This window comes from Heptranchias perlo, chromosome 9, assembly GCF_035084215.1.
Source record: "Heptranchias perlo isolate sHepPer1 chromosome 9, sHepPer1.hap1, whole genome shotgun sequence".
In the NCBI taxonomy this organism is placed as follows: Eukaryota; Metazoa; Chordata; class Chondrichthyes; order Hexanchiformes; family Hexanchidae; genus Heptranchias; species Heptranchias perlo.
In genome coordinates, this window is record NC_090333.1 from 23268648 (window position 1) to 23289652 (window position 21005).

General features: G+C 46.9%; 1 long non-coding RNA gene across 1 annotated transcript in view; it reads right to left on the bottom strand.

Annotated features, from left to right (window-relative positions):
* Positions 1–555: 555 nt before the first annotated feature.
* Positions 556–21005, bottom strand: part of LOC137324974 (uncharacterized) — a 39392-nt gene continuing 18942 nt past the window's right edge. The window contains exons 2-3 of the long non-coding RNA XR_010963760.1: positions 4379–4444; positions 556–673 (exon numbers count right to left, since the gene is read on the bottom strand). This is a non-coding gene — a long non-coding RNA (uncharacterized lncRNA). The remainder of the gene's footprint in view (positions 674–4378; positions 4445–21005) is intronic.

The following is a 21005-nucleotide window of genomic DNA, read 5'->3' on the forward strand; positions in this document are numbered from 1 at the left end:
TGCGTACTGCTGTTTAACTTTAGGTTTGGATTTTATTTGTATTTGGTTTTGCAAATATTTGAAATTCAAATGCTCCAAAACCAAATTCAAACCCACATGACAAGCCTTAATTATCATCCTAAGTGGACCATCCAGAGCCAGATGGGAATTAAAAATCAGCTTTTAGTGTAATGCTCCACGGGGAGTTGTAAGAATGGTAACATTGAACAATTAGTGTGTGCGGCAGGATATTCCTCTAAATATCCTGAGCGTTGCAAATTTAGAGAAAAGTGTTTCTCCAAATGTTGTACAATGACCAAACCATCTTCTGATTAAGGTTTTGTGGAAATTCAGTGCTGAGGGAGTTAAACACGAACAGTATTATGACTCGGTTTATTGCCTTACAGAGTTTGGCATTCAGCAACATAGAAATGCTGTATGACATTCAAGAGAAAAACACACAGAAATTAACACACAATCCAAGCTCTTTTATCTCAACTGTTGTTTCAATCAGGAGATGATGAGAAACATCAGCTGACTTTTTGAAGATAGGAAATGGTTGAAAAGTGATCCTTACTGAAGTTTCAGATTCCCTGTAATCTTGGCCAGTTTGACTGAGGAGGAGAAGCACATCTCTCCCTCCTTGCCACGTTATGCCTTGTGTTGGATTTGCTGATCGGCGATGGAGCTCTCTCTGGGGACAGGATAATTGTGTGTCATTTATCTCTGAGAATGCACTGACAGCCTTTTCAGTTGGCATTAAATTACTAGCTAATATACCATGAATAAATGATAAGACAGCAGACTGTGTTTAACTGCTGCCACCACAGCGAGGTACTAATTTGCTTTTCCTAAATGTTCAATGTTATAATTTCACCCTCAATGTATCGTCAGAAATGATTCCCACCTCCAGCTGACAGAATGAAAATTTCACAAGGTTTATGAAATTTATCTGAGTGTTTTAAACATTTTTATCCTTCCCACACCAACCGGTGCCATCCTTGGTGTGTGAGAGAGATTGTCTTAGCTGCATACTGTAACTCATTAATCAAAAAGACTGCCATGAGTTTGATTTGATTTTTCTGCCTTCACAGTTACCAATTATACTGACTTGAAGAGCAGCAGACCAAACGGTTTTCAAAAGCTTCTACCCTCCAGCTGCATAGCACCTCAGGCCTGATTATGGAACCCTATGAGGGAACATTTCTTCAATGCGCAACATGTAATAAAATTCTGAAGACATTTATAAAGAGAACATTTACAATTTACACAAAGCACATAGACGAAATCTTCTTCTGTGGGTCTTATGCAATTCATACGGAGGGTTTCAATTATTAAACAATCGCTACATATATAGGGGATTTTGGGCCTGATTTTGCTGACCTTTGACTGCAGGGAATGCCTAATTCTCAGGCGCAAAGGTCAGGACAAAGGAGTAGAGGCCTGGAGAAATGAATTTCTGGGGAATCCCCAGAGAGTGGAGCTAGGCCTGTGCCTGAACTTTAGTTTGTCCAGTGCTAGGGCTGGAGAGACCAGGAAAATCGGCCCCAAAAGGTTATAATCACTGGAGGAATACTTTCAATCTTAATTACTTACCCATAATGTGTCGGGGAAGATATATTCCTTTACTGCCTTATGCATGAGAATTCACACATCATATCAACACCAACAAAAACAACTTGTGGGTTTATATAGCATCTTCAAAGTAGAAAAATGTCCCATGGTGCTTCGCAGAAGACTAAAGAGGGAGTTGTTGAGCTTTTGTAAGGGAGTTGAGAGATGACTAAAAGCCTGGTCAAAGAGAAGGCATTTTAAAGCTGGGGAGAGTAGTAGACAGGTCCAGAGATTTGGGGAGGGAGTTCTAAAAATTAGGGCTGAGGTAGCTGAAGATTCAGGCACCCAAGGGGGAGAGGAGGGAGAAGGGGGTGCACTGCAGTCTAGAGTCAGAGGACTGGAGGATGCGGGAGGCACATAAGTCTGGGGAAGATATTTGTAGATGAGAAACAAGGAATTAATGTCGATCTGATGGGGAATAGGGACCCTATGTAGTTCAGTGAGGATGGGGATTGTGGACAAGCAGGGCTTAGTACAGGACAAGGTATGGACAGTGGAGTTTTGGACGATTTAGAGTTTATGGATGATGGGAGGCTACCAAAGAGAAGTCGAGTTTAGAAGTGATGAAGCCATGGCAAAGGGTTTCAGCAGCATCAGTAGAGGCAGGGATGAGCAATGTTATGGAGTTGGAAGTTAGTGGTCTTGGTAGTGGATAGGATATGAGGTTTAAAGCTAAGCCCTGGGTTGAACGGAACAACTGATGTTGCACACAGTCTGGTTCAGCCTGAGCAAATGAGCCAGGTAAGTTGATGGCACAGATGCGCAGCTTTTGGTGGGGGGCGAAAACGGTGGCTTTTGTTCTACCCGATGTTCAACTGTAGGAAATTCTGGCTCATCCACGACTTAATGTCAGACTGGCAATCTGACAGCATGGACATGATCATGTGGCTAAAGGAGGTGGTGGAGGGATATAGCTGGCTGTTGTTAGCGTACATGTGGAAGTTGACCCCATATCTACAGATGATGTCACCAAGAGGCGACATGTTGATGGGGAAGAGGAGGGGGACAAGGATTGGTCTTTGCGGAACTATGTAGGTGATCATGAGGGAGCTGGTTGGGAAATCATTGCTAGCAATGCACTAGCTGCATTGGATCAATTAGGAGAGGAACCAGGTGAGTGCAGTCCCACTGAGGTGGGCCAGAGTGGAGAGGCAGTGGTGAAAAATGGTGTGATTGACCATGATGAATGCTGCAGATTGATCAAAAAGAACTAGGAGGGATAAAGTGCATGATTGCCGTCATAGTGGATATCGTTGGTGACTTTGGTTTTGGTGCTGTGGGCAGGGTGAAAATCAGACTGAAGGGATTGGAACAGGGAGTTGTGGGAGAGGTGAGCACACAGCAGGGAGTTAATGATACATTCACAAAGACCTTGGACAAGAACAGAAGGTTAGAGACTGTGTGGTAGTTGGAGGGGACGGAGCAACAAATGAAGCCATTAATAACATTGCAAGCATTGGTTAGGGATCATGAAGGCATGAGGTGGGTCTCATAGAAGAAATGACCTTGCAGAGGGCAGGGGGTAGATGGGAGAGAAGCTGCAAAGTGACAGGGGGTCATGGTTAGGATAGGTGAGGGGTTGTGAAGTGGTTGGCACCTGGGGTGGGGAAGGAAGAGGAGGAGCTGTCAGTTCAGACAGCAACAAGGATGGTCTTAATCTTGAGATGAAGAAAGGGGCAGGAATGGGGTTTTGAGGAAACAGTATATCACTGAGAAAAGAAATGGTGGGGTGTCCTTGCCCTCCAGGATGATGGTGGAAGATAAGACCAATTGTGCACTAAATGCATGTTGGAATGCACAATCTCCAGAAGCCTTCTGGAAACCTGAAGTAAATTAAAAATGGCTGCTGGACATGCAGATGGCTTAACTAGGACAGACAAGTTAAACTTCATCTTTGTAATTGTTATTAGTTCTCATTCAAAGAACTCTATTAAAATTGTCAAACATGACTTGCCTTTAACAAATTTGTGTTGTATGCCCCTGATTAACCCATGCTTTTCTAAATGCTCATGCATTTTTTTTCACATTATGGATTCTAATATTTAGAAGCGGTGTTAGACTAACTGGTCTTTAGTTACCTAGTGTATTTCTCCCCCACTTCTTGAACAGAGTCATTATATTGGCTAACCTTCAATTCCCTGACACAATTTGCATCTCTAAGAAGGGCTTAAAAATTATGGTCAGAGTCTCCGCTATCTCCTCTCTCACTTCAACAGCTGAGGTGCATGCCATCAGGGCCTGGTGACTTATCCACCTTCAGTTTTACAATATTTTTCAGAACTACTTTTTTTTCTACAGTTATGACCTATACGTTTGGTGACCTTAAAAAAACAAAATTACCTGCACTTCATAGTATCATAGTATGGTACAGCACAGAAGGAGGTCATTCAGCCCATCATGCCTGTGCTGGCTCTTTGAAAGAGCTATCCAATTAGTCCCACACCCCTGTTCTTTCCCCATAGCCCTGTAAATTTTTTCCCTTCAAGTATTTATCCAATTCCCTTTTGAAATTTACTATTGAATCTGTTACCAGCACTTTTTCAGGCAGTGCATTCCAGATCATGGCAACTCGCTGCGTAAAAGAATTGTTTCCTCATATCGCCTCTAGTTCTTGTCCCTCTCAGACCACCAAATTAACCACTGTTTGCTACTGACTGAATTGAATCTTGATATCGGGTGAGTTATGACCAAAATGGAAAATTCCTGTCCATACTTTATAAGTCTTCTCTATATACAACATTACCTAGTTTCAAAAACGGGTTATTTTAAGAGAAATACCACTCACTAAATGGCTTCCGCTGCTGCATGCTGGAAAATCGGCAATGTGTCTCTGGCCCTGGTGGAAGCATATCTGAAAGGAACAGTCAAGCTGTGCATTACTAACAGATATAGCATGTGAGGATAAACTATGACCGAAGTGCTAAAAAAGTGATCACTGTGGAATTAATCAATGTGAAAATCTAAACTGGACAGTCTTAGGTAAGGAAATCCTTGTCAACCCCACAAATGGACTTTGGTAGGCCTTTGCATATGTGTTAGTGCAGTTGGCTGTCTATTGTACGAGTAAATGCTTTAGTCTTGCAGAGTGACTTGTCAATAGCAAGGCTGTAAATCAAAGTGTGTGAGGAGTATAAGGTTTGGTTATTTCTGATACAAACTTCTTCGTTGCAATTTCAAAAAAAGCTACAGCAGATGCAGAGACAAACTATAAACCTTGTAGGTATGAACACCTAATTCCAAACATGACTCTGACTGAAAGGGAGTAAGGTACTACTAAACAACTGAGAAGAATCCACTATACATTACCTGAAAAGTTTGCAGATACCCATTCAAAGGAACTCAACCAAATGGTTTTCCTTTTTACCCTTGTCATGAACTGCTTCAAATCTACTGAGGTAGCTCTTGACTCAGTGCGATAGTGTAAAACGGGTAATAACGAGTCGGCAGCCCGTTTTACATCTCTCCCGATTTTTATTCCCATTTTACATTTCTCTCGATTTTTATTCCCATTGAAGCTGCCGACAAAGCACAAAGGAGTTGATTTTGACCTTTGGGTGACCAACCGGTGGAGCGCGCCAGCCAGTCGGCCACAGTCGAAGCGAAGGTACGGCCGCGATTTTGAGGCCCTGGACTCGAACATCGAACCGGCGAGCTGCGAGTTGCCAAACAGGGCTACCGTTATCGGGCCGTCCCAACCGTCAGATTATTTTTGCCAGGGTCCAGAGAAGCATTCCTGCTCCTGTGGGCCCCACAAAAATAATTCCAAACTTACCTTAGCTGGGCCTTTTCAGCTTAATCGCCCATGGCTCTGACCACTTCCAACCTAAAATAGCAATTGGGGTCCTATTTACGTCAAAGGACCCTGATTTGCATATTAAAAGGGGCAGATCACCTGAAACAGGTAATAGGTCCCTTTCAAAACGAAGCAGGCCGCATCGACAGGGTTTATGGGGCAGTAAGGCTACTGACCCCATTTTAAGGCCATTACCGCCCCATTAACGCCCGGTGAATCAAGTGAAAATCAGCCCCTATAAGAGGAAACTCTGCCCCTTTCTATAACTGAATGAAAGAAAGACTTGCATTTATATCGCATATTTCATGACCTCAGGATGTCCGAAAGCGCTTTACAGCCAATGATTAAATCTGTTTCATAATTCATTCTGGTATGAAAGTGCCTGATGTGACCGTTATTAATCATTCTCTGAAGTAATGTGAGTGCGTGGTGGGAATTTTATTAATGAATCCAGAGACAATAAACAGATCTAATGTTCACCCTGGTTATATTTTGGCTCATCGGGAGGGAGAGAACTTGCTTATACAAGCTGACGTTTGTGCTAGGTGTTGGAAAAAAAAGCATCTGGTGAGATCTTGAATCATAACACAAGTCAGTGAATGAAACAGCTGCTTATGGGAGAGGAGGGGAAGAATTCAATCTCCCTCTCAGTTCACTGCTAAGATCAGCTAATGAGAGCTTCTGGGACGGGGGAGACCCTGACCCCCTTTTTATTATCAAGTTTGAGTGAAATGCTGAATATAGTTGGGTACAAACAAAAGCAGTTTATTGAGGCAGAAGGAAAGCAGGTCATCACTCAGTGGAGTGCTGGCCATATTTTGTGCTGCAGATCAGTTATTCTCTGACATTTCCTCTAAGCTTGAGTTATGAACATTCACGTTTTATGTTTTTCATCTTTCAGAGGTATTAGATTTAAAAGACAGTTTCAAAACCCATGACAAAGTGTATACATTCTCATTGCTCATCACCATTGAAAATGACCCCTAACACACAGAAGTCTTCTCATTGGAATTTGATTCTTAAAATTTGTATAGTGGGAAATTTAAAATGTGTCTTGTGTCAAACCTGCTATCACCAGCCAATAAGAATGTCAAGTCCAGTATGTTTAAAACTGGCCTATAATAGATGTTTAATTTGAAACAATCATTCTAGTGGGTTATTTTTTTACTGCCACTAATATTATCTTACAGTAGCAGTGCAATGCAATAACGTGCATGGAAAAGCAGCGATAATTATAATTTACATAAATCCGTCATACTTCTGTGACAAATCTTAGGATTTAAACAGACTGCAAAGGAAGACACAAATGCAACACATAAACCCCAATTTTAACTGGGAGCAGGAATCGGGTGGGCGGGAGAAGGGGTGAGCGGCAAACCCTGCCAGCCTGAGGCCTGGGCGATTTTAACTCCCAGGACTCATGTGAACATGATTGATGGACTGCCCACCTGATAGCATCGAGAAAAGGGAGACAATACATTCCATTCCAAGACTCTGTAGTTTTTCCTCAATCCGGTCTGCGTTGCTCAGTATGTTTAAGCGGTGGTACTTATAGTTAAATGGAACTATGCTAATGCAAGACGCTCTGCATTGTTTCCTTGCTGTATCACCTATCCATTGAGTACCGATGGCAGTGATTCTATCAGTTAATTCTCTTCTCTGCCAAGTTGCTGAATGTGAATTTTCTGGGAGATACATCTTTAGCTCATCTCTGTGTTTTGTTCTCAATAAATTCAATAAAAATTTAAATTTAAATTAAAAAAGGAGACAGCTACCCAGAAAATGATATGAAAAATGAGCCTAAAATAACAACATTTGAATATATTGAGCAAAGAATGGTTAGTGATGTTATTCTTTTCATTCATTATATAAAAGGTGCAGAGCCAATTCCCAAGGCAGTGCTCATGAGACAATGGGCATGATTTTAACAGTGAAAAACGGGTGGGGGGGGGGGGGGGGGGCGTTCAAAATTGCAACCATTTCAGACCCGCCATTTCCGGTTTTCACCGGGGCAGGACAAGGGGTGGGCGACCAACCTGCTCGCAGGAGGTGGGTCGGGCCTTAAAACCTTCCAAGGGGGCTTCGGGCTTGCATTTTCCCACAGTTTCCAATTTCAACCCTGGGGGGCCAGAATTCCCGGGCCTTCTCTTTTACGCCTCGTGAAAGGAGGGAAGAAAGCCCGAGACTAACAGGTAGGTGCCTTTCTGACACAGCTTATGGGCTGGGAGGAGCAGGAGTGCTTCCCCCAGACCCAACAAGCCTACCTGCAATGACCCCCCAATGATCGCGGACCCCCACGATGACCCCTGATCTCGACACCCTCGTGACTGACCCCGGTTCCCTCCCCCATGCCCACCCATGCCCCCGTTCCCATCCATGACCCCCATGCCTCCCCCCATCCATACAAACAAAGACTTATCTGAAGACTTACCTGAACACATCCTCTCTCCGGCTGCTCTCCCGTCTGACTGAGACCAGCCGGTCAATCAGTCCGGTCAGTTGGACGGCAAACCGACAAAAAAAATTAAAGCTGTCCTTCCGTCAAAATCGTACTCCCGGGTTTCCCGTCCGTAATTTGACCCCCCCTGCCCCCTTCCCGGCTTGGGGTCAAAATCATGACCCATGTCTTCAATACCCAAGGCTGTGCTCACAATGAACACAACGGGCGCTAAATTGGGCTGTGTAGCGCCTGTTGTTTCAGCGCTACACGTCCTCTCTGACATCCAAGATGGTGTCTTGGCTGCGCACGCATGTTTCCAACGTGATGTGCGCCGGACGCCATCTTGTTACAAGAATTAGCGCAGGCGCAGAAAAGGAACGCTGGAATCATGTAAAGGAGAAAATGGCTACAATCAGTGTGCAATGCTGATTTAAAGGGTTCGATATTAGGAGGCCTGCAGGTTCGCGGCGGGGGGGGCGACTGGGCGCGTGGGTAACGCGCCCGGTGAAATCAGTCTGCCCCGCGCGCGATCGCAGCCTAATTGGAACCACTTACCTGCTCCTCCGGGTTCCCCGCTGCTGAGCTGCGCATCGGGCGGACTGCGCATGCTCAGTAAGGTCTGTCAGCTGGAGGAGCCCTATTTAAAGGGGCAGTCCTCCACTGACTGGTGCTGCAACAAATAGGAAAAATTACAGCATGGAGCAGCCCAGGGGGAAGGCTGCTCACAGTTTAATGATGCCTCACTCCAGGTATCATTAGATGGGGTGAGGAGGAGGGGGAGGACAGAGATCTTCCCCCCGGCGGGCGGGAGGAAGCGGCCTGCCTCTTCCACCAGGAAGGCCTGGCTCGAGGTGGCAGAGGAGGTGACCTGCACCACCAACATATCGCCCACCTGCATACAGTGCAGGAGGCGCTGCAATGACCTAAGTAGGTCAGCCAAAGTGAGTACACTTACTCTTTCCCCTACACTCCGTCTGCCACATCACCACCCCCACCCCACATCTCCTTCTGCACTGCCAACACTACTCTGTCACATCACCCCTCATACCCACTCAAACCTCATCCTCATCTTACCTGCACTTACTCACCTCGCCAGTACTCATCCCGCCACTACCACTCAACCCAATCCTCATACAATCTCATGGCTCTATCTCATACTCACCCTCTCGTGCATCTCTTTCACGGTCAGCCTCACTCAACCTGCCACTACCTGTGCTGCAGCCACAGGGCATGTATCACATATGTGCAGTAGGCAGCGTAAGGCAAACGTGTCGTGAGCATGAAGGGGATGCACAAGGGTGTTTGAGGGTTTGTCATGGTTTTTATTTATATTTAATTGCTGAGCAACTCACATAACATATTATATTGTCACCACTACTGCCACGTCTTTGCGAATCTTGTCTGGTTTGTGCAATAATGCCCTTTCCTGAGGATCACTATGAAGACCCACACCTGCAGAGGGGGTGTAGGTGTATTTGCGGAGCTCTTTGATGCAGACGACTGAGAGACGTCGGCGATGTCCCCAGTGGCACCCTGGAAGGATGTGGAGGAGAAGTCGTTGAGGGCAGTGGTGACTTCGACAGCAACAGGTAAGAAGATGGTGCTCGGGCCAGCCGGGAGCAGCTCGGCATGAAGGAGGCTGCAGATATCCACGACTACATGTCGAGTGACTCTGAGCCTCCGTGTGCACTGCTGCTCAGAGAGGTCCAGGAAGCTGAGCCTCGGTCCATAGACCCTGTAGCGAGGGTAGTGCCCTCTGCGAAGCATCTCTCTCTGCAGTTGCCCTCCCTCCTGTTGTGCAGTTGGATGTGTCATAGCACTGAGTTGTGGAGCTCCACGTGTCAGAGGTGGACGGCGTGACTGGCGAGGCTGGTGATGCTGTTCGCCCTCCGAGGAGGTCATGACTGCAGCTACGGCGGCCCCCATCCGGAAGATGTACATCTGAGGGGGTCCGTAAGGTAGGTACATGTCTCTGAACCCCGGGGTTAGTATGCAAGTTTGTGAATTTGATTGTTAGGAGGAGGGTGGTGGAGGCCAAACTTTGTCCAAAGTGACAGAGTGGCCTCCTGCAATGAGTGAGGGTCTCCCCCCGCCACCTGTCAAATGGACCTTTGCAGCTGCCACAGGCTGATGGCTGCAACACGTCCATTTCAACTGGGAGTGTTTCCCCCAGTACGGGAAACAGTCCTAGTTGTTTCTAAAATCCCACCCCTCCTGAAATATTCCCTTAATCAGGTCTGTTAACGACCTGAAATACCAGAATAAATACTGTTAAGCGGCACCCCGCCGGCTTTAATTGCCTGCGGGAGTCCCACATGCGGGGGCTGCGCGCGCATGTCGGCGCGTCTGTGGGGAACCTGGAAGTGGGCGGGTTGGAGCCGGGCTCCTGACCCGCTCCGGGATTCCCCGATTTTCGGAGCCCCCCCGCCAGGAACGTACCCGATAGTGGGTGGTAATATCGGGCCCAAAGTGATAGACACCATTTTGGGACTTAACACTCAACTCAACGCACAGTCTTAACCCTAGACTATCTGAACGTGTCTTAGAGTGCCTGAAGGACCTCCACCAGTGCTATTTAAAGGGACCATGCAGGATTTACAGGCTGGATTATTGCTTCTGGCTGCTGAGACATTTGTAACTGTTTTCGGAGGTCTCCTAGACTTGAATACTAGGACAGGGGGACATAGCCTACGATTTAGAGCCAGCACGTGCAGGAGTGAGGTTAGGAAACGCTGCGGGAGAAACAGTGTGGGAGAAGTTTGGAACGCTCTTTTGCAAACAGCAGCTGATGCTAGCTCACTTGTGAATTCTAAATCTGAGATTGATAGATTTCAGTGAACCAAGGGTATTAAGGGATATAGGGCTAAGGCAGGTATATGGAATTAGATCACAGGTCCAGCATGATCTCACTGAATGGCAGAACAGGCTCGAGGGGCTACATGCCACTGCCACTTGCTGCCTCTTGATATGCGCCACCTTCTCCTGCAAGAAAGTGGGACGTGTGCCTGGGCGATGTGCCTGTCACGGTTGAATAGCTGCCAGTGTGTGTGGCCTGTGAGTTGTGGGTGGGCGGCTTGCAACAGTGGTAAAGTGTAAGGGTGAGAAGAAGCATCTGATTGGAAGAGTTGAGTACTGATGGAAAGAGTTTGTTGATATGTGGAGGATGGGGGTGTAGTGCATGGTGCAGTTGGTAGGAGATGCCACTTGACAGTTGACCTCATTCACCTTGACCACTCACGTCAAAGCAGTGAACTTCTTCCTGCACTGCATCCATGTTCATGACACTGTGCACCTGGCATTGACTTCGTCCCCCGCTGCCTCCCACTGCCTTTTCGATATATGTCTGGAGGGCCTCTTGCCCCCCACCCCCCTGCGAATATAGGATGTCCCTCCTTCTGCCCACCTCTTGCACCAAAGTATCTAGTGCATTAGCAGAGAACCTTGGTGCATGCACTCTCACTGGTCTGGTACCAACTCAGATCGACAGATTGGTGAGGTCTGGCGTGCAGATTGGAGGATGTGGGATTTAGTAGTGCGCAACCTTTATTCAATGTTTTAACATAACTCATCAGTGTGTAAACATAGGGATGGGACCTGCATCCGTGTTTTATGTGTGCGATGTCTGATCTCCGTTCAGACTCCGTGTAGATAGTAGACTGTTATTTTCAGCGAATAACAGGTACCAGCTACCTTTAAGAGATTTCTAAGAAACATCCTCCCTTTCAGAGATTGAGCTTCCCCTGCTGGTGGAAAGTGTGAATTGCATCAATTCCATGTGCAAGGCCTGGAATGGAACACTGATTGCAGGTTAGTACTTCGGCCAGCCGAAACTTGCGTCCTGCCTGCACAGGGATCGTTGGGCGCGGGGTAATAGCGCATCACACTACCCACGCCCAAAAATGGCCCTTATCCAATTTCTCCCCCATCGTCTTCAATACTCTAGGCTGTGCTCACAAGGGGCACAACTTCAATACACTAGACTGTGCTCACAAGGGGCACAACTTCAATACCCTCGGCTGTGCTCACAAGGGGCACAACTTCAATACACTAGGCTGTGCTCACAAGGGGCACAACTTCAATACCCTCGGCTGTGCTCACAAGGGGCACAACTTCAATACCCTAGGCTGTGCTCACAAGGGGCACAACTTCAATACACTAGACTGTGCTCACAAGGGGCACAACTTCAATACCCTCGGCTGTGCTCACAAGGGGCACAACTTCAATACACTAGGCTGTGCTCACAAGGGGCACAACTTCAATACCCTCGGCTGTGCTCACAAGGGGCACAACTTCAATACCCTAGGCTGTGCTCACAAGGGGCACAACTTCAATACACTAGACTGTGCTCACAAGGGGCACAACTTCAATACCCTAGGCTGTGCTCACAAGGGGCACAACTTCAATACACTAGGCTGTGCTCACAAGGGGCACAACTTCAATACACTAGGCTGTGCTCACAAGGGGCACAACTTCAATACACTAGGCTGTGCTCACAAGGGGCACAACTTCAATACCCTCGGCTGTGCTCACAAGGGGCACAACTTCAATACACTAGGCTGTGCTCACAAGGGGCACAACTTCAATACCCTCGGCTGTGCTCACAAGGGGCACAACTTCAGTACCCTCGGCTGTGCTCACAAGGGGCACAACTTCAATACACTAGGCTGTGCTCACAAGGGGCACAACTTCAATACACTAGGCTGTGCTCACAATGGGCACAACTTCAATACACTAGGCTGTGCTCACAAGGTGCACAACTTCAATACACTAGACTGTGCTCACAAGGGGCACAACTTCAATACCCTAGGCTGTGCTCACAAGGGGCACAACTTCAATACACTAGGCTGTGCTCACAAGGGGCACAACTTCAATACACTAGGCTGTGCTCACAAGGGGCACAACTTCAATACCCTCGGCTGTGCTCACAAGGGGCACAACTTCAGTACACTAGGCTGTGCTCACAAGGGGCACAACTTCAATACACTAGGCTGTGCTCACAAGGGGCACAACTTCAATACACTAGGCTGTGCTCACAAGGGGCACAACTTCAATACACTAGACTGTGCTCACAAGGGGCACAACTTCAATACACTAGACTGTGCTCACAAGGGGTACAGCCTCTTCATAAGCCAAGCCTGTACTCATAAGGGACACTTCTTCTTCAGTACCTATCACCATCTCTCCTAGCTGCTTTCCCTGTTGCCCTTTTCATATTCTCAATTGTGATATGTATCTCATTATTTTGCCCGTCTTTCCTAGTTTCTCTCTTTTGTGCTTTGTCACTCTATGCAATTCTCTCTGATAAATGTGAGCTCAGAGAAAATATCGCAGAACCCAAATTTGCACAGACTAACAAATTAGTATCGCGGGATTTGTTTTGCTCGATTTTCACAGAAAGGATTTTGGAAAAAGAGTTACATTTAATGTTGGGTGATTAAAGGCAATTCTCACAGGTTTTTTAAAAAAACACCCAGACAAAGTGTAGTTAATACATCAAACAGAAGTTATTCTTTCCCCAGAAGCTAAACAATAAACAATCAGTTTGTCTAAGTAACCTGAAAACGCCTCTCTCCCATTGTGTGGAAAAATCCTTTGATTTCTTTAAGCGGGGGTTAAGAAGGGAGACATGAGTCACTAAAAAGAGCAGTCTGGCTTTTGGAAACAGGATGCTAGTCAGGCAGTAAAATGCAGCGAAAGACAGGAGTCTGCAGGGAGAGGAGGTTCTGCCCTGGGATGTGGGTCAGAATGCAGAAGTTAGTGGGGGTTATATTGGATAACCCCTGAAAACGGGCGCTGGGATTGCGGTGTGTGATTAACCCGCGTCAGTTGTTTGCAATGCAGGCAGCACGTAACATTCGTGCTGCCTGATGATTTGAATGATAGCTGCGTGCAGCCAGCGCTAACTGCGCTGTTGATTGGCTGCATGCATCAGCAGGAGGCCCCGATATTGGGAGTGGCTAGCGCTACTTAAAGGCAGCCTGCACCTCCTTAAAGGGAGGTGCGCTGTGGCTGCAGGAAGTGGTGTGAGAAGTGATTCCTGGGCACTGATAGTTGGAAGAATGGCTGCATCTGTGTGAGACCGTGCACCAAGGTTCTCGAATGATGCACTAGAGGCCTTGGTGGAAGAGGTGAATAGAAGGAGGGGCATCCTAGATCCACAGGAGGGCAAGAGGCCCTCCAGACATATGCTCAAGGCAGTGGGAGGAAGTAGCGGACGAGGTCAATGCCAGGAGTAGAGCGCCAAGAAAACATGGATGCAGTGCAGGAAGAAGTTCAATGATTTGACACGAGTGGTCAAGTTGAGTGAGTTCAACTTTCAAGTGGCATCTCCTACCTGTACCACCAGCCTCATCCACTGTTCCACGCATCACACCCCCCAACACCCACCTACCAACAAACTCTTTCAATCAGTACTCAACCCTTCAAATCAAATGCTTCGTCCCACCCTCACACGTTATTACTGTTACAAGCTGCACAACCACAACTCACAGGTTACACACACTGGCAGCTATTCAACCATGACAGCCATTCTATTCTAAAGACACAAAAATAACAAAAGGAAAATCAAGGTAGGGATAGGGCCATTAAGGGATGCACAAGATAAACTCACAGGTAATGACAGTGAAATGGCAGAAATCTTGAATAATTACTTTTGCCTCAGTATTTACCAGGGAGACTAACAAGGTGGACATGACATTAAAAGAGATCAAAAAAGTTATCAAGACATTTAAGGTGGAATGGGGGGAGATAACCTGCTACCACATAGAGTGGTTGAGGTGAATAGCGTAGATGGATTGAAGGGGAAGCTAGATAAGTATATGTGGGAGAAAGGAATCGAAGGATATGTTGATAGGGTGAGACGAAGTAAGGTTGGAAGGAGGCTCATGTGGAGCATAAACACTGGCATAGACCTGTTGGGCTGAATGGCTTGTTTCTGTGCTGTAAATTCTATGTAATTCTATGTAACATCACCCAAACATCTTGCAGGACACCCACTGACAAACTTCCCTCTTTTTTGCAGGACAAGGTGACGCATAACAATAGGCAGCAAGAAAGAACTGGAGGAGGACAGGAGCGCCTACACATCCTAATTCCCATGGAAGAGACAGCACTGGACATCATTGGAAGGGGCATCGCTGAGGCCGTGACCTTGACGGTGCTGGAGGTATCGATGATGAGGGTGTCTGCATACCTAATCCCCCTTCTCGCATCCCACTTCTCCCTCAGCCCACAATCTTTTCTGACTCACGTGCTGCAGATGGTGTTAAGACAAACGTCTTACTTTCTCCTCTCCCCTCACCACAACTCAGCCCGTGTCACTTTGTCATTTTAAATACCCAAGAACTGGAACCTGCCCAGTTAGAGGAGGCAGAGGAAGACAATGGTGATGATGAAGACACACCATCACTCGATCTTATACACACAGTCACCAGCTCAGAGACTGACACTGCCCGTACTTTAGAGGCTAGGATAGAGGAGGGATCTGCACGTGGTGAGACATCGAGTACAAGTGCGCAGGAGCCGGGGCGGGGGGAACGGATATCGCAGGTGCCAGCTCGCTGGAGGGTGAGGTTGCACACTAGTTCTGCTACAGAGGAGTCAGACAATGACTTTGATGGGCCAGGCTACAGAAGACAGCTGATGAGCGTACACAACCAAATGCTCGGCTTGGTGCACTGGAAAGCCTGCCAGAAAGCCTGCACACAATGTCAAGGAGCATGGAGGAGTCCAGCTCCAACTTTGCACAGGGTTTTGTGGAAAGCTTGGAGCCCATCCTTTCCAACATGGAACGGCTGGTCACCTCCATCAACACACCTGTGGAACCCACCATGATACCATGTCGGATAACCAATGCCACAGCTTCCATTGCAGCACAAACATCTGCCATCAAAGGTCTGACTGCTGCATTTGAAACTCAGACTGCTGCATTGGAAGCTCAGACTGCTCCTATCGTGGCTCTGGGCTCCACTGTAGAATAGGGCTTCTAGGGCATCACAGCACTCCAGCGATCTGTTCTCCAGCAGATCATCAGGATTGCTGAGGCCCCGCCCTGGGAGAGTGGCGCCATGGAAACGAAACTGCTGTTCTCTCTCAGGATGACAGCATTCCTGCTCCCTCCCCACCACACCATCAGTTCCCTTGCTGTTGCCTGTCAGCCAGCCAGGCCAGACTGCTGCAGCCAGGTCGAGATGGTGCAGTCTGAAGCCAGGCCGAAATGACCCAGAGCTGCTCGAGGTCGTCCTCCAAGGCCATCTGCAGTCTCCTCAATTGAAGGTCAGCGGCCTTCCACCACCCATGCTCCAGCCACTGGGGATGCACCTCGGAGGAGCACCAGGAAAGATAAAGGCAAACGAACGACAGGCACTGAGGGAATGCACAAGGTGAGTAGTATCAGTTTGTTGAATCATTTCATGTGTTAATTTATAAATGTGGATTTGAATTTGCATTTGGTGATGGTTTTTATTTCTGCGATGAGCTGAGGGAGGAAGCAATGTGTAATCATAAGGAGGACAATTTGATGGTCATGTGAGAGAGGCAGGGTAAGGTGTTTGAGACTGTTGGTGAATGGGGAGGTATAGTTGAGGTTACTGGTATCGTTCATTAATAATCTGATCACGCAGAACCCTGGCAGACAGGGCCTGTCTACCCTGTAGTCTCCTTGCTTCTTCCTCATTATAAAAGATGTGATAACAGAACACTTGGAGGGCATTAACAGGATTGAACAAAGTCAGCATGGGTTTATGAAAGGGAAATCATGCTTAACAAATCTACTGGAGTTTTTTGAGGATGTAACTAGTAGAATAGATAGGGGAGAACCAGTGGATGTGGCGTAATTGGACTTTTAGAAGGCTTTTGATAAGGTCCCACACAAGAGGTTAGTGTGCAAAATTAAAGCACATGGGATTGGGGGGAATATACTGGCATGGATTGAGAATTGGTTGACAGACAGGGAACAGAGAGTAGGAATAAACGGGTCTTTTTCCGGGTGGCCGACAGTGACTAGTGGGGTATCGCAGGGATCAGTGCTTGGGCCCCAGCTATTCACAATATATATCAATGATTTGGATGAGGGAACTAAATGTAACATTTCCAAGTTTGCAGACGACACAAAGCTGGGGTGGAATGTGAGCTGTGAGGAGGATGCAAAGAGGCTCCAATGTGATTTGGACAAGTTGGGTGAGTGGGCAAGAACATGGCAGATGCAGTATAACGTGGATAAATGTGAGGTTATCCACTTTGATTGTAAAAACAGAAAGGCAGATTGTTATCTGAATGGTGATAGATTGGGAAAAGGGGAGGTGCAACGAGATCTGGGTGTCCTTGTACACCAGTTGTTGCAGGTGCAGCAAGCAGTTAGGAAGGCGAATGGTATATTGGCCTTCATTGCAAGAGGATTTGAGTACAGGAACAGGGATGTCTTACTGCAGTTGTACAGGGCCTTGGTGAGACCACTCTGGAGTATTGTGTGCAGTTTTGGTCGCCTTATCTGAGGAAGGATGTCCTTGCCATGGAGGGAGTGCAACGAAGGTTTACCAGACTGATTCCTGGGATGGCAGGACTGACGTCTGAGGAGAGATTGGGTCGACTCGGCCTATATTCACTAGGGTTTAGAAGAATGAGAGGTGATCTCATCGAAACATGTAAAATTCTAACAGGATTAGACAGACCAGATGCAGGGAGGATGTTCCCGGTGGCTGGGGAGTCCAGAACCAGGGGTCGCAGTCTCAGGATACAGGGTATGCCATTTAGAACAGAGATGAGGAGAAATTTCTTCACTCAGAGGGTGGTGAGCCTGTGGAATTCTCTACCACAGAAGGCAGTGGAGGCCAAGTCATTAAATATATTCAAGAAAGAGATAGATATATTTCTTAATGCTAAAGGGATCAAGGGATATGGGGAAAAAGCAGGAACAGGCTACTGAGTTAGACGATCAGCCATGATCATTTTGAATGGCGGAGCAGGCCCGAAGGGCCGAATGGCCTACTCCTGCTCCTATTTTCTATGTTTCTCCACTTCCTGCTGCACTTCCTCCTCTTCCTCCTCCTCTGCTTCTTCCTCTTGCTCAGATTCTCCCTGATGGGCGGTGGCAAGAGCTGTTTCCTCAGAATGGCCAGGTTGTGCAGCATGCAGCATATAATGACAAATCTCGATACCCACTCAGCTGAGTACTGCAGGGCTCCTCCAGAGCGGTCCAGGCAGTGAAAGCGTGGCTTGAGGACACCTATGGTTTGCTCTATGAGGTTCCGTGTGGCAGCATAGCTCTCATCGAACACCTGCTGTGCAGGTGTGTGTGCGTTCCAGACCAGTCATAAGCCATTTCATGAGGGGATAACCCTTGTCGCCCAGTAGCCAGCATTTGACTTTCTGTGCTAGTCGAAATATAGGTGGGGCAGAGGACTGCCGCAGGATGAAGGAATCATGTCTGCTGCCAGGATAGCGGGCATTGGCCTGCATGATGTGCTGCGTGTGATCGCACACCAGCTACACATTGAGGGAGTGAAATCCCTTTCTGTTCATGAATATGGCCGAGTTCAGATATGGAGCACACATGGCACCCTGCACCATGGGGAAGCCTGCAATGTGAGAAAACCCTGGTGCTCACTCCTGCTGCTTGTCTCTGGCAAGAGGGAATGAGGTGAATCTGTTCCTAAGTGGGAACAGAGCCTCAGTGACCTCCCTTATACTGCAGTGCACTGCAAACTGAGAGATATTGCTTATATCACCAGCAGCAGCCTGAAAGGAGGTAGAGCTGTAAAAAGTAAGCACCACAGTTACCTTGACAGCCACAGGCAATGCTGTCCTTGCCCTGCTCTGAGGCTGCAGTTGTGGCTGCAGCAGTTGACAAATCTCAGTCACGACCTCTTTAGTGAACCGCAGATATCTGATGCACTGGTCGTCGCTGAAGCTAAGGTAAGAGAACTGATCCCTGAAGACCCACTGCAGATATGGCCTCCTGCTGAGTGCCCCACTCCTCCTCTTCCTTCTCAAACGGGGGGCTCTAGGGGGGGAGGAGCTAAATACGATTAAAATCACTAAGGAATTGGTACTCAGTAAAATTAAGGATAGTATCCGATTAAAACAAGGACATATAAGGTAGCCAAACTTAGTGGGAGGATAGAAGATTGGGAAGTCTTCAAAAGACAGCAAAAAGTAACTAAAGGATTGATTAAGAAAGGGAAGATAGATTATGAAAAAATATAAAAACAGATAGCAAGAGTTTCTACAGTTATATAAAAAGAAAAAGGGTGGCTAAGGCAAACGTAGGTCCCTTAGAGGATGAGACCGGGAAATTAATGGTAGGAAACATGGAGATGGCAAAAATGCTGAACAAATATTTTGTTTCAGTCTTTACGGTAGAGGACACTAAGAATATCCCAACACTGGACAAACAGGGGCTCTAGTGGGGGAGGAGCTAAATACGATTAAAATCACTAAGGAATTGGTACTCAGTAAAATAATGGGACTCAAGGCGGATAAATCCCCTGGACCTGATGGCTTACATCCTAGGGTCTTGAGGGAAGTGACGGTAGGGATTGTGGATGCTTTAGTAATAATTTTCCAAAATTCTCTGGACTCAGCAAAGGTCCCGGCAGATTGGAAAACTGCTAATGTAACACCCTTATGTAAAAAGGGTAGTAGGCAGAAGGCTGGAAATTATAGACCAGTTAGCATAACATCTGTGGTGGGTAAAATTTTGGAGTCTATTATTAAGGAGACAGTAATGGAACATTTAGATAAACATAATTTAATAGGACAAAGTCAGCATGGCTTTATGAAGGGGAAGTCATGTCTGACAAATTTGCTTGAGTTCTTTGAGGACATAACGTACAGGGTGGATAAAGGGGAACCAGTGGATGTAGTGTATTTAGACTTCCAGAAGGCATTCGACAAGGTGCCACATAAAAGATTATTGCTCAAGATAAAGAATCATTGGATTGGGGGTAATATTCTGGCATGGGTGGAGGATTGGTTATCTAACAGGAAGCAGAGAGTTGGGATAAATGGTTCATTCTCGGACTGGCAACCAGTAGCCAGTCGTGTTCCGCAGGGGTCGGTGCTGGGTCCCCAACTCTTTACAATCTATATTAACGATTTGGAGGAGGGGACCGAGTGTAACATATCAAAGTTTGCAGATGATACAAAGATGGGAGGGAAAGTAGAGAGTGAGGAGGACATAAAAAACCTACAAGGGGATATAGACAGGCTGGGTGAGTGGGCGGAGATTTGGCAGATGCAATACAATATTGGAAAATGTGAGGTTATGCACTTTGGCAGGAAAAATCGGAGAGCAAGTTATTATCTTAATGGCGAGAAACTGGAAAGTACTGCAGTACAAAGGGATCTGGGGGTCCTAGTGCAAGAAAATCAAAAAGTTAGTATGCAGGTGCAGCAGGTGATCAAGAAGGCCAACGGAAAGTTGGCTTTTATTGCTAGGGGGATAGAATATAAAAACAGGGAGGTATTGCTGCAGTTATATAAGGTATTGGTGAGTCCGCACCTGGAATACTGCATACAGTTTTGGTGTCCATACTTAAGAAAAGACATACTTGTTCTCGAGGCAGTACAAAGAAGGTTCATTCGGCTAATCCCGGGGATGAGGGGGTGGACATATTAGGAGAGGTTGAGTAGATTGGGACTCTACTCATTGGAGTTCAGAAGAATGAGAGGCGATCTTATTGAAACGTATAAGATTGTGAAGGGGCTTGATCGGGTGGATGCGGTAAGGATGTTCCCAAGGATGGGTGAAACTAGAACTAGGGGGCATAATCTTAGAATAAGGGGCTGCTCTTTCAAAACTGAGATGAGGAGAAACTTCTTCACTCAGAGGGTAGTAGGTCTGTGGAATTTGCTGCCCCAGGAAGCTGTGGAAGCTACATCATTAAATAAATTTAAAACAGAAATAGACAGTTTCCTAGAAGTAAAGGGAATTAGGGGTTACGGGGAGCGGACAGGAAATTGGACATGAAGCTGAGTTCGGATCGGTCAATGCCCTGTGGGTGGCGGAGCGGACTCAGGGGCTGAGTGGCCGGGTCCTGCTCCTACTTCTTGTGTTCTTTAGATTTGAGGCTAGGATCAGATCAGCCATGAGCAGGCTCGAGGAGCTGATTGGCCTACTCCTACTCCTATTTCTTATGTTCTAATGTTCCTCCCTCATCTAGCAGCTTATCCTGTTCTGAA